At 37.9% G+C, this 13,426-nt stretch overlaps 1 non-coding gene across 1 annotated transcript; it reads right to left on the minus strand.

Moving 5' to 3' along the window:
• Positions 1-3,003: 3,003 nt before the first annotated feature.
• On the minus strand, positions 3,004-3,111 carry LOC141597703 (small nucleolar RNA R71). Its single transcript, XR_012522923.1, has one exon. It is a non-coding gene; the product is annotated as a small nucleolar RNA R71 (small nucleolar RNA).
• Between the last annotated feature and the right edge of the window lie 10,315 nt (positions 3,112-13,426).

Raw genomic sequence — 13,426 nt, forward strand, 5'->3', positions numbered from 1 at the left:
CTTAAATTGATTACACTTTATAATTAGGGTTAACCAATTTAGGGGTTTTAGATTCAAATTTCATTTACTTGTAAGTTGTAACAGTATTAGTGTAATATGCACGATTATTTACACTTTGGGGTCTTTTTTGCATTATTTCTGTAGATTATTGTTTTTTATCGGTTTTCTGAAGCAAGTTAGTGAGTAACTCTTGTTTATCTTGCTAACTTGTTCGATTCTGCCACCACCATCTGAAGGAGATGATAGAGATTTGGGATTTCGAGGATGGGGTTCTCACAAAGCCATAATTCTGAGGATTCCTGACTTTTTTTATGAACAAGGTGACTTGATTTTCTCATTATGTATATGAGTTAGGAATTCAGTGTTGATTTTATTCAGAGTTGTAGTTGACGAGTTTAGTTGGAATTGAGTTGTTCACTTGCTCATATAACCAGTTCAACACAAGTCTAGGTTTATCCCGTATGCTTCCTTGTAGGTCATTCATCCAAGTTTCCAATTGTATTTTCTCTTCTTTATTAGTTTTATGTTTATTTAGGGCAAATTTAGGATTTAAGGTTAATTCATATTTGATTTTCAAAGAATTTTTATGGTTTGATTCAATTTTGTCGAATGAGGTTTAAGTTAGGTATTTTTGAGTTCATTTAATCTCCAGACCTTACACGCAGACCCTCTGTTCCTCTCTTAGGCGCTCTCTGATTCCGAGACCATTACTAGTCAACACCCTTATCTGCCCAAGTTTAATCGTGAGTTTATGATATGTTCATTTTATATATATTTTTACCCCTCATTTTAGTTCGGTTTCTATTGCATATGTTACTTTAATTAGTATATTTGTGAGCTAATCTTGTTTTCTAGGTGTATTGTTTGTATTTGTTACATTTTGTAGGAATGCAAGCATTTAGAGGCTTTTTCCTATCATATTAGCAAGCACCAAGTTCATTAAGCTAAGTGGAAACAAGATGGATCAAGTATGACAATGGAAGGTGTGTTTCCAAGCCCAAGCAAGAGGGTATGAGATAAGGCAAAATGATCTTACAAAAGAGCCCAAAAGAAGTCCAAATTTATGAAGAGAATTCCAAGCTTAGGATACTCCTTTGGATGCTCTTAGGAAGATTTATGAAGCATTAACCGGAGGCATTAAGAGGCATTTATCGCATACTTAGGATTCCCTTGGCATTTAAGCAAGATTTTAAGAGGAATTAGTCGGATAACCACGCCCCCGATCGGGGCTGGCAACCCCAATCGGGGTTAACCCTCTTTTGGACTTTTATGTTATGCCCCTATTTTCTTATAAATAGGAGCCTTAATCCATCATTAGGGATATCTTCCTTACGCATTTCATACACTATTTCACTCTCTAGCCTTAAGCAAAATTCTCTCTAAGTTTTCATTTTCGTTTTAACTGTTAAGCTTTTAGTTGATGTTAAACACTTGGTTCTAAGTTATTCAAGCATTTGGTTCTCCTTTGTTGTTCTTTGCAATTCAAGTTCTAATTTCTTATTTCGGTAATTCTAATTCTTGTTTATCTAGTTTACATTTCCATTTAGTTATCATATAGTTTTATCATTAGTTCCTTATTATATCACATAGTTTAATCTTATGTTTTATGTTTTATCATTTAGTTTATATCAATTTTATAATCGTGTTTAACATTTCATTCAACATAGTTTTTAGTTTACAATTTAATATGAGTAGCTAAATTCCCTTAGTCTAGGGGCTAGGGAAGCCATGCAAAATCAAATATGTAAAATGATAAATTAGGTTGATATAATTTTGTCTAATTGTTTCTATCACATGTTTGCGCCACAACGTTTAATCTTTGGTTATTGGCCGTAATCGTAGATTAAGTTTGTTAATTCGTTCTATAAGTCGAGAGGCACGAAATCGGATTAGACTAAGCATATGTAGTAGGACCACCTAGTCATAAACGAGAGTTTCTGTTGGACCCGGTCTATGGTTGACATTAATATCGTAAGGTGGGTGTCTCTATGCCTAAACAATTGACAATGTTACTATTACCGAGTTTAGCATGAACATATATTTACATTTGCATGTGTGACCCGACTCCCCTAGACTCCTTTTATCATATAGTTTACATCTTTATAATTGTTAATCATCAAACCAACCAATATACCAAACCAAACCAAACATAATCGACCTTGATAGAAATCTTTCCATAGCATTTCATAACGCAATTCATGTCTCCTTGTGTTTGACCCCTATTACTACATTATTTGTGTCTAGGGTAATTATTTTTGCATAGGTGTGCGATAGCCTATCAAATTTTGGCGCCGTTGCCGGGGAGCACAGTTTTATTGCGTTTTGATTTGTCGATTTTTATCTTGTTTTCTTTTGTCTTAGGAACACTTGTTCCATGAGACCGTTAATTATCATTTTCTAGAGATTGTTGTCTTATGCCCAGGTCTTCTCATAGTAGAGATTTGCTTTCACTGGATTCCGAGCCCGAGAAAACCTTTAGGAGAAGACGACGTTTTGGAAAGAAGTGAAAGAAGTCGCTTCTCCCGTGCAAGTTGAAAGTGCTAGAAAGTCTTACCTAGATGATCTAAAATCTCTTGAAGAAGAGAAGGTTTCAAGTTCATCATCTCCACCACCACCATCTCCAACTAAAAAGATGGTGAAACTTTCCGATCACTCAAACCCCACCACGGCCATGCTTCCGGCCGGTATCACAACTACTCAACTTACCACGCCAGAATTCAAGATCAAGCCGGCTTTCATTAGCCTTGTGGAGAGGAAGTAATTTGGGGGAAGTCCTTTGGAGGATCCCAATTTGCATGTGTAAAACTTTTGTAATTATTGCTCCATGATCCGACAAACGGGCGTCACTCAAGCCCAAATTAGGGAAATACTTTTTCCCCTCTCTTTGAAGGACAAGGCCAAACTATGGATCAATAGCCTTGATTGCACCACTATGGGAATCACAAATTGGGAGACATTGGGTCTTGCGTTCTATCAAAAGTTTTTTTCACCGGAGAAAACTCAAACCTTGAGAAGGCAAATCACTAGATTCTGTCAACAAGCTCCTGAGAGCTTATATGAGGCTTAAGAGAGATACAAAGAGTTGCAATGACAATGGCCACATCATGGGTTGGATGATTGGTTCCTAGCTATAACATTCTACAATGGATGTTGTGCCGAGTCCCGAAGGATTCTTGATTCCACCAACAATGAGCGGTTTGATCAAATTGACACCGATATTGCTCATGCCACGATCGAATGTATGGCGATCCATGACGCACAATATGTCAATTCCCGAAGTATGCCACTCAAAGGTAAAGAAGAATACTCAGACAATCCCGTCTTTTTAGCTCAAATTGCCTTACTCCAACAACAATTGGCGGAACGAGATGATAGAGATTCCCTTCAACAAATCAATGTTGTGTCCTCTACAAGTCAAATCATTGTTTGTGACGGTTGTGGAGGTGCGGGTCATTAGACCGCTCATTGTCAAGCTACTATTGAGGAGGTAAATGCTTTTCAAGCTCTAAGACAAAGTTCTTATCCACCGGGTACTTTTTCAAATACATATAACCCGAATTCAAGATTCCACCCGAATATGTCTTATAGAAGTAATAATGTGCTTAACCCTCAACCTCAACCCCCACCACAACAAAATGCCTATGTCCCTCAACAACAAAAGTATAATCTCCCACCGGGTTATCAAAACCAACAAAGACCACCTCAACAAAACTACCAACAAAATCAAGGACCACCACCTCAAAATGGCCAACAAAACAACCAAGGAGGAGGTAAACTTGAAGCATTAGTAATGCAAATGGCTAAGACTTGTTGAATTGGAAGTTTCTCCCAATGGTAAGGAAGGTAAAGATATTCTAAAGAAGGTGGATGATCCACTTGTGGTTGAAGAAGTCAAAGATGTGGAGGATGCTCCTCCAAAGAAGGATGTTGAAACAAAGGTGCCAGAAAAAGTCAAAGTGTCATTCCCTCATAGATTGGCAAAGCATTAAAAGAATTCTCAATTCGGTAAGTTCATGGAAGTTGTGAAGAATCTCCAGGTAACCGTTCCTTTTACCGAATTAATCACTCAAATTCCGTCTTATACTAAGTTTATGAAAGACATTTTAACTAATAAGAGGGCTTTTGACGAAATTTGAAACAATAGCCCTCACCGCCGAGGTGAGTGCTCTTTTGCAAAAGAAATCCCCTCCTAAGTTAAAAGATCCCGAAAGTTTTTCCATTCCATGCACAATTGGCACCTATCAAATTGATAAAGCTTTATGTGATTTAGGTGCTAGTGTGAGTGTAATACCTTACTCTATTTGTGCTAAGCTTAATATGGGAGTCTTAAAATGTACTAGTGTCACATTGCAAATGGCGGATCGTTCTATAAAACGCCCTTTGGGAGTTTTGGAGGATGTTCCCGTGAAGGTTGGTAAGTTTTTCATTCCGGTTGATTTTAGTGTTCTTGACATGGCCGAAGATGCCCAAATCCCAATCATTTTGGGAATACCCTTTTTACATACCACGGGTGCGATAATTGACGTCAAGAATGGTAAAATTACATTAGAAGTGGGTGACGATAAGGTCGCATATAATTTAAATATGCCATAATGAGTCCTATGATAGAAGAGTGTTGTTATTCTATTGATATTTTGGATGTTGTTGACATTGTCATAGAAGACTCTATACCTCGATCCTTGTCTAAGTATCCCTTGGAGGCACTCTTGCTATTGGAATCATTTGCAGGTGATGATAAGATTGGAAATGAGAAGATAGATGCTTTGGAGCATGAATTGGATGGAGAAGAGCTATCTTTAGAGGAAAGTTCACACTTTATAGGTTTGGTTGCTACACCTCAAGACCTTGAGATACAAAAACCCGAACTTAAGCCCCTCCCCTCCAATTTGAGATATGTTTTTTTAGATGATGAGGATACATGTCTGGTAATTGTTAGTGCTAAATTGAATGAGAGTCAATTGTCTAAATTGCTTCATGTCTTAAGGTCTCACAAGAAAGCCATTGGATACAAACTTGATGATTTAAAGGGCATAAGCCCCGAATTTTGCATGCATAGAATTAATCTTGAGGGAGATCATAAACCATGTGTCCAAGGTCAAAGACGACTAAATCCTAACATGCAAGAAGTGGTCAAAAAGGAAGTGCTTAAATTGTTGGATGCGGGAATTATTTATGCAATTTTCGATTCTAAATAGGTGAGTCCGGTCCAAGTGGTTCCTAAGAAAGGAGGAACCACCGTAGTCAAAAATGATAAAAATGAACTAATTTTAACTAGAGTTGTGACGGGTTGGAGAATGTGTATTGACTATAGGAGGCTAAATTTAACCATCAAGACCACTACCGATTGTCTTTTATTGACCAAATGTTGGAGCGGTTGGCATGTCAGAAGTATTTTTGCTATCTAGATGGTTATTCCGGGTTCTTTAAAATACCCATTCACTCGGATGACCAAGAAAAGACCACATTTACATGTCCCTATGGTACCTTTGCTTACCATAGAATGCCTTTTGGTCTTTGTAATGCCCCCGCCACTTTCCAACGTTGCATGATAAGCATCTTTTCCGACTTTATCGAGTCTATCATGGAGGTGTTTATGGATTATTTCAGTGTCTATGGTTCTTCTTTTGATGCATGTTTGGCTAACTTGTCTAAAGTGTTGAAGCATTGTGAACAGGTTGACTTAGTGTTGAATTGGGAAAAGTGACACTTCATGGTGAATGAAGGAGTGGTACTAGGTTATATTGTCTCGGAAAGAGGAATTGAAGTAGACCGTGCTAAGGTCCAAGTTATTGATCAACTACCAACACCGGTAAATATGAAGAGTGTAAGGAGCTTCTTAGGCCATGCGGGATTCTACCGCCGTTTTATTAAGGACTTTTCTAAGATTGCAAAACCCCTTACGAAGCTTCTTTTAAAAGATGCTCCCTTTGTGTTTAATAACGATTGTCTTGAGTCTTTTCATAGGATCAATAAGGCTTTGATTTCCACATCTATCATCCAATCACCGGATTGGAACTTGCCATTCGAGCTTATGTGTGATGCAAGTGACTATGCGGTAGGTGCCGTGCTAGGACAAAAAAAGGACAAGGTTCTCCATGCTATCTACTATGCTAGCAAAACCTTGGATGCGGCTAAATCAACTATGCCACCACGGAGAAAGAGCTACTTGCCATTGTCTATGCCTTAGACAAATTCCGCTCTTACTTGATCGGTTCAAAAGTCATTGTTCATACCAATCATGCCGCACTAAAGCACTTACTAGCCAAACAAGAATCTAAGCCAAGGTTGATACGATGGATCTTGCTCTTGAAAGAATTTGATCTTGAGATTAAAGACAAGAAGGGGGCCGAAAATGTTGTTGCCGACCACCTATCCCGTTTGAAGTTTAATGATGGAGGTATTGAATTACCTATCGATGATTCCTTCGCCGATGATGTTTTGATGATGTTGGAAGCCAATACTCCTTTGGTATGCCGACATAGCCAAATATCTAGTTGGAAGAGAGTTGTCACCTAACCTTTCATATCAACAAAGGAAGAAGTTTTTACATGATGCCAAGTTCTTCCTATGGGACGATCCAAATTTATTTAAACATTGCTCCGACGGGCTATTTCGGAGATGTATCCCACATTGTGATGTGAAAGGGGTGCTAGAAGGATGTCATTCTTCTCCTTATGGTGGTCATCATGGACCATCCAAGATCGTTGCAAAGGTGTTGCAATACGGCTTCTATTGGCAAACTATGTTCCAAGATGCTAAACATTTCGTGATGGCTTGCAATGCTTGCCAAAGGACGGGTTCCATATCAAGGAGGCACGAGATGCCTTTAAATGGTATATTGGAAGTTGGGGTATTCGATGTTTGGGGAATTGATTATCAAGGACCGTTTCCTTCAACAAAAGGGAATCGGTATATTTTGGTTGTCGTTGATTATGTCTCTAAATGGGTAGAGGCAATTGCTACTCCAACAAATGATGCCCGTGCCGTGATCAACTTATTCAAGAAGATCATATTTCCAAGGTTTGGTGTTCCAAGAGCGGTCATTAGTGATCGTTGTACTCATTTTGGTGAGAAACAACTTGATGCCTTATTAGAGAAATATGGAGTATCATAGAATAGGCTTGGCTTACAATCCACAAACTAGTGGCCAAGTGGAGGTTTCTAACCGTGAGCTTAAGTCCATACTTAATAAAGTTGTTGCCAAGTCGCGAAAGGATTGGAGTATGAAGCTCGATGATACCTTGTGGGCCTACCGTACCGCATATAAGACACATATTGGTACCTCACCATATAGGTTGGTCTATGAAAAGGCGTGCTATCTCCCCGTTGAGTTGGAACAAAAAGCTTATTGAGCGGTTAAGGAGCTTAACACAGATCCAAAGTTGAGTGGAGAAAAGCGGTTGTTGCAACTAAATGAGCTTGATGAATTCCGTTTACAAGCTTATGAGAGCTCCCGTCTTTACAAGGAGAAAACAAAGAGATGGCATGACAAGAAGATCTTGAACAAGGAATTTCAAATCGGTGATAAGGTGTTGCTATTCAATTCCCGTTACAAGCTATTTCCGGGAAAATTACGATCACGGTGGTCCGGTCCTTATACCATCACAAATGTCAACTAGTTCGGTTCCGTTAAAGTAATGACCACCAAGGGCGAAAAATTCAAAGTGAATGGCCATCGTTTGAAGGTTTACCATGAGAATGTGATCGTTGGAGTAATAGAGGAAGTGACCTTTCAACCTCTACTTAAGAAAGTTTAGACCGACTCAAGCTTTTTCGTCGTGCGGGACGTTAAACCAGCGCTTCTTGGGAGGCAACCCAAGCTTTTTAATTTCTTTTATTTATTTTTGTTTTTAATTTTCCGCAATTTACTGTTTTTCGTAGAATTAGGAATAAAATACTAGACTTGACGATGTTTGTTTTTGCGATTTATAGGTGAAAATGAAGAAAAGGAGGCCTAAAGGAGAAAAAGCGTGCTTCCCTATGCGGAAACCTCGTTCGGGGCGTAAGTTTCAAAATTGGGACGGAAATAATAATATACGGAAGAAAGTCGAAAAAGAGCATTGACCGGTCAACCCCGATCGGGGTTGCCAGCCCCAATCGGGGACATGGATTCCTATTTTGCTGGCTTTCTTTTGTTATACGGGTAAAGCAAATTTCATTTACCATCTCCTTCATTGCCCGACGGTACTACTACTCCTCTTTCTCCATTATTTTCTTCACTTTCTTCACTAAAATCACAAGGAAACATCAATTTCTTCATCATTTTGCAAGAATCTTCATCCTTTAACATCATCAAGTGAGTTTCTCTCCCTTTTCTCTTTAATTTTATTCATTCTACTCAATTCAATCAAGTTTATCAAACCCTAACTCAAATTGGAGGAATTTGATTTTGTGCTTATTTGTACTAGAAATTGATTGTAGTATGCTCTATTCATGTTTATAGTATGAATTAGTTCACTAATTTGTTCTATTATGTCTATTTGGATGGATTTTGGTTTGCCTTAAGATGAATTTTTGAATTTCAGAAAAATGGCACAAAGAAGACCTCCTACCCAAGGTGCTTCTAAGAGGAGAAGAGGTGATGCGGAATCCTCCCGGGCTACGGAGAATGTGCAAATAGAAGAGGTCCCGGAATGGCAAGATCCAGATTTTCCCGGAGTAATTTTCAACTGTCAAAAGCAATATGACAATTGGGTCATCCTAAGAAGAAAAGGTATGAAACCGACTAAGTTCATTAACCAAGCTTCTTTGAACAATATTGGAATAGAAAAGAATGTTAAGACATTATTTAAGAACCTTGGTATGAAACATTTTTATACAATGGATTATAAGACCTTTCCCGAACTCACCCTTGAGTTCTTGAGCTCTTTTGAGTTTCATAGGTCGAAGAAACCCGGTTTTGTGCTTTTTGTGACTTTTCGATTGTTTAATGATGACCATAGAATGGACCTAGCGGACTTTGCTAATATCTTCCAATTGCCCCATCGAGACTTACCTACCGAATCACCCAAATCTTATAACCCGGTTTTGACATGGAACGCCATTTCTCACTTCCCTTTTAAAGATTGGGATCATGTCCCTCACCAATACATACACTACCCCGACATTCGTTTTTGGCAAAGGTTTATGGGGTGGACCTTTTTTGGGAGAAATGAGCCTCACTCGGTAAGGAAAGTTGAGGTGGAGATTTTGGGTGCCTTCCTTAATGTTAATGGTGAAAAAAAATGGGGGATCAATATTCCCTACCACTTTGCGGTACACTTGACCAAGCAATGTAACCCAAGGAATAGTTGTATTGTCTTAGGAGGTTTTGTTACAAAGATTGCTCAACACTTGTGTTGCTTCAACCAAGAAAACACCGACTTGGGACCATTGCTTATCTCTAGGGAAAAAGAGATTGGACTAGATTATGAATACTTCCTATCATGCAATTGGTTTAGGGATTCTCATCCTAACATGGTTTGGAAAATCGGTAGACAAGACTCTATTAGTATACAGGAAGAGAAGAAAGAAATTAAGGCCTTAGTCCATACCAAGCCCTATCATGGGAGTGCCCCTTTTACTAGAACTATTTACCACTTGCCTCTACGGGGTGAGACACGTACCACCGTTGAGCAGCGTGAGGGAGGTCAACCATCTCAAGCACGGCATTCCACCTCTATTAATCATTCACCCTCCAGTGTAGAATTGATGGATATGATGCGAAACTTAAGCTTAAGTGTTAATACAATTCATGATGACCAAAGACTTGCATTGCATCCCATATATGATCATTTTGCTAGGCAAGGAGTAATCCAACCCGAGGGGCCAAACCCTTCATTTTATACTTATCCCCCGGGTGGATTTCCCCCTCCTTCTCCCCCTCCTAACAATGATGCAGGTATTTTTACTACATATGCTCCTGGTCCAAATTTTTGTGGTTCAGATTATGGAGTTGAGGCATTACATGGAGGATATGTAGGGTATGGTGGCTATGGTGGGTATGGTGGTTATAGTAACTATGGTTATGGTCTTGGAAGTGGCCAAAACATTGGTGAGTATGTCACTCCTCTCCAAGAGGATGATTCTAGTGGAAGTGGTCAACAAGGTGAAGCAACCGAAAGCGAAAGTGGTAAGAACAAGAAAGAAAGGAAGGGGTTCAACTTTTGGCCCTTTTCTTAGATGAATGATGAAGGAAGAGTCCCCCGTATACATACTAGCTTGGGGGGGGGGGGGGGGGGGCTAGCAAGTCTAGTAAGTTTACTTTGCTTTGTATTTTAGTTTATTTCTCGCAACCCATTAAATATGATCTCTAGTCCTTCTTATTTATGTTCTTTGAGCCATTTTTATGGTTAAGTTTGGTAATTTAATTGTTGGCACAATGAGGACAATGTTGTGTTTAGCTTGGGGGAGATTGCATTTGCATGTAGTGTAGTTTGCATGTAGAAATTTGAAAATTTTGAGAGAAATTTGTGTGTTTTTGCTTGCTTTTGGCCTACTTTCCCTCTTATTTATCCGAATGATAGCTTATGGCTAATGATTTATTCTTTTATGATGGGATAATTGCTACATGTAGATGTCTTTACATAGTAGGTGGGAGATGAAAAATGAACCGAATAGGCTTGATCTTGACTATTGGCAGGCTACAAAATTGGTAAGGTAGAGCTTCTTTAGACCGACGCATCCATATCCGATCTCTCTTAGGTGAGTGTAGGTGTCTCCTTATGATGTGTGTTTCATCAAAACGCACAAGTATGGTCTTCATTTCATCTCTTCATAAGCATGCATTCATATGTTGTTAGCATTTTGGAGCCATTCACATGATTATAATTGCCTTTTTTACCCCTTCACAAACATTTATCCCTAGCTACATTATAATTTGCCTACCTTGTTGAGCTAGTAGCTTTGTTTAGTTTTGTTTGGGTGCTCATTTGGGATCTGGCTCAAAGTTTGGAATATCATGTGAGCTTGGTCTTAATACTCAAGAAAGAAATGAAAAAGAAAGAGAAAAATGATGAAAAAATGAAGAATTGAAAAAAGGAAAAAAGGTCCAAAAAAAAGGAAAAAAGAAATGGAAAAGCATGTAAAAAAGAAGAAGTATGAATTGAAAAGAAAAGAGAAGAAGAGGTTGATGTGAGAAACTCTCATGCATTATTCACATATTTTGGAGATTTACTTATGATTTGTATTGTAATTTGGGATTAGAATTGGAATTGAGCATCCTTACATTTGGTTGTTACTAGCTTGACATTAGCTCCATGATCCATAATTCATTTGTTCCCTTGCCTTTTTCTTACCCATTTGGCTTCTTTTTCATGCTTGCATATGATTGATTTTGGCTTATAGTTTTGAAATGTTTACCATATTAGATTGTGGGCACATTCTCATGAGTCGGGGATAGATGAGTGTTATTCACAAAAATGTCCTTTCACATACTAATGAGTTTGAGTGCATCGCGAGAGTCCATTAGTCAAAAGATCATGCAAGAGCTTAAAGGTTCATTCAAAGTCTTCCATGCTACGTCGTCGTGTAAATCTCATCTATGTTTTTGCATTATTCCTTATGCCCATGTTGTTTCGGGTTTTTAATCATTATGCTTAGCTTGTTTTAGGATATTGCAATTGATGGGATATGGTTTCTTACTTGGGGACAAGTAAGGTTTTAGCTTGGGGAGTTTGATGTGTATATTTTATATATACTTTTACCCCTCATTTCAGCTCGGTTTCTATTGTATGTCATACTTTAATTAGTATATTTGTGAGCTAATCTTGTGTTCTAGGTGTATTGTTTGTATTTGTTACATTTTGTAGGAATCTAAGCATTTAGAGGCTTTTTTCTATCACATTAGCAAGCACCAAGTTTACTAAGCTAAGTAGAAACAAGATGGACCCAGTATGACAATGGAAGGTGTGTTTCCAAGCCCAAGCAAGAGTGTATGAGATAAGGCAAAATGATCTTACAAAAGAGCCCAAAAGAAGTCCAAATTTAGAAGAGAATTCCAAGCTTAGGATACTCCTTTGGATGCTCTTAGGAAGATTTATGAAGCATTAACCGGAGGCATTAAGAGGCATTTATCGCATACTTAGGATTCCCTTGGCACTTAAGCAAGATTTTAAGAGGAATTAGTCGGATAACCACGCCCCCGATCGGGGCTGGCAACCCCGATCGGGGTTGACCCTCTTTTGGACTTTTACGTTATGCCCCTATTTTCTTATAAATAGGAGCCTTAATCCATCATTAGGGATATCTTCCTTACGCATTTCATACACTATTTCACTCTCTAGCCTTAAGCAAAATTCTCTCTAAGTTTTCATTTTCGTTTTAACATTGTTAAGCTTTTAGTTGATGTTAAACAGTTGGTTCTAAGTTATTCAAGCATTTGGTTCTCCTTTATTGTTCTTTGCAATTCAAGTTCTAATTCTTATTTCGGTAATTCTAATTCTTGTTTATCTAGTATACATTTTCATTTAGTTATCATATAGTTTTATCATTAGTACCTTATTATATCACATAGTTTAATCTTATGTTTTATGTTTTATCATTTAGTTTATATCATTTTTATAATCATGTTTAGCATTTCATTCAACATAGTTTTTAGTTTACAATTTAATATGAGTAGCTAAATTCCCATAGTCTAGGGGCTAGGGAAGCCATGCAAAATCAAATATGTAAAATGATAAATTAGGTTGATATAATTTTGTCTAATTGTTTCTATCACATGTTTGCGCCACAACGTTTAATCTTTGGTTATTGGCCGTAATCGTAGATTAAGTTTGTTAATTTGTTCTATAAGTCGAGAGGCACGAAATCGGATTAGACTAAGCATGTGTAGTAGGATCACCTAGTCATAAACGAGAGTTTCTCTAGGACCCGGTCTATGGTTGACACTAATATCGTAAGGTGGGTGTCTCTAAACCTAAACAATTGACAATGTTACTATTACCGAGTTTAGCATGAACATATATTTACATTTGCATGTGTGACCCGACTCCCCTAGACTCCTTTTATCATATAGTTTACATATTTATAATTGTTAATCATTAAACCAACCAACAAACCAAACCAAACGTAATCGACCTTGGTAGAAATATTTCCATAACATTTCATAACGCAATTTCCGTCTCCTTGTGTTCGACCCCTATTACTACATTAATTTGTGTCTAGGGTAATTATCTTTGCATAGGTGTGCGATAGCCTATCAATTTAGTTTTCACATTGTTACTGCTACTTATTAATTATATTTTTCTTGTAAAATGGATTGATTTGGCAGCACGCCTAGGTTTTGGTTGTTTCTTACTGTTAGTACTGCACTACTGCTCAAGCTAGGCGGTGAGTCTTTGATTATTTTTCTTTTAGTTTAGGTGGAACTCACTGTCAGTCTTTCAAACACACAAAATCCTCTTGAATTATTGCTTCTTTTCAATTTTTTTTTTTATTTCCTTGCTCA

This window comes from Silene latifolia, chromosome 8 (assembly GCF_048544455.1).
Source record: "Silene latifolia isolate original U9 population chromosome 8, ASM4854445v1, whole genome shotgun sequence".
Classification (NCBI taxonomy): domain Eukaryota; kingdom Viridiplantae; phylum Streptophyta; class Magnoliopsida; order Caryophyllales; family Caryophyllaceae; genus Silene; species Silene latifolia.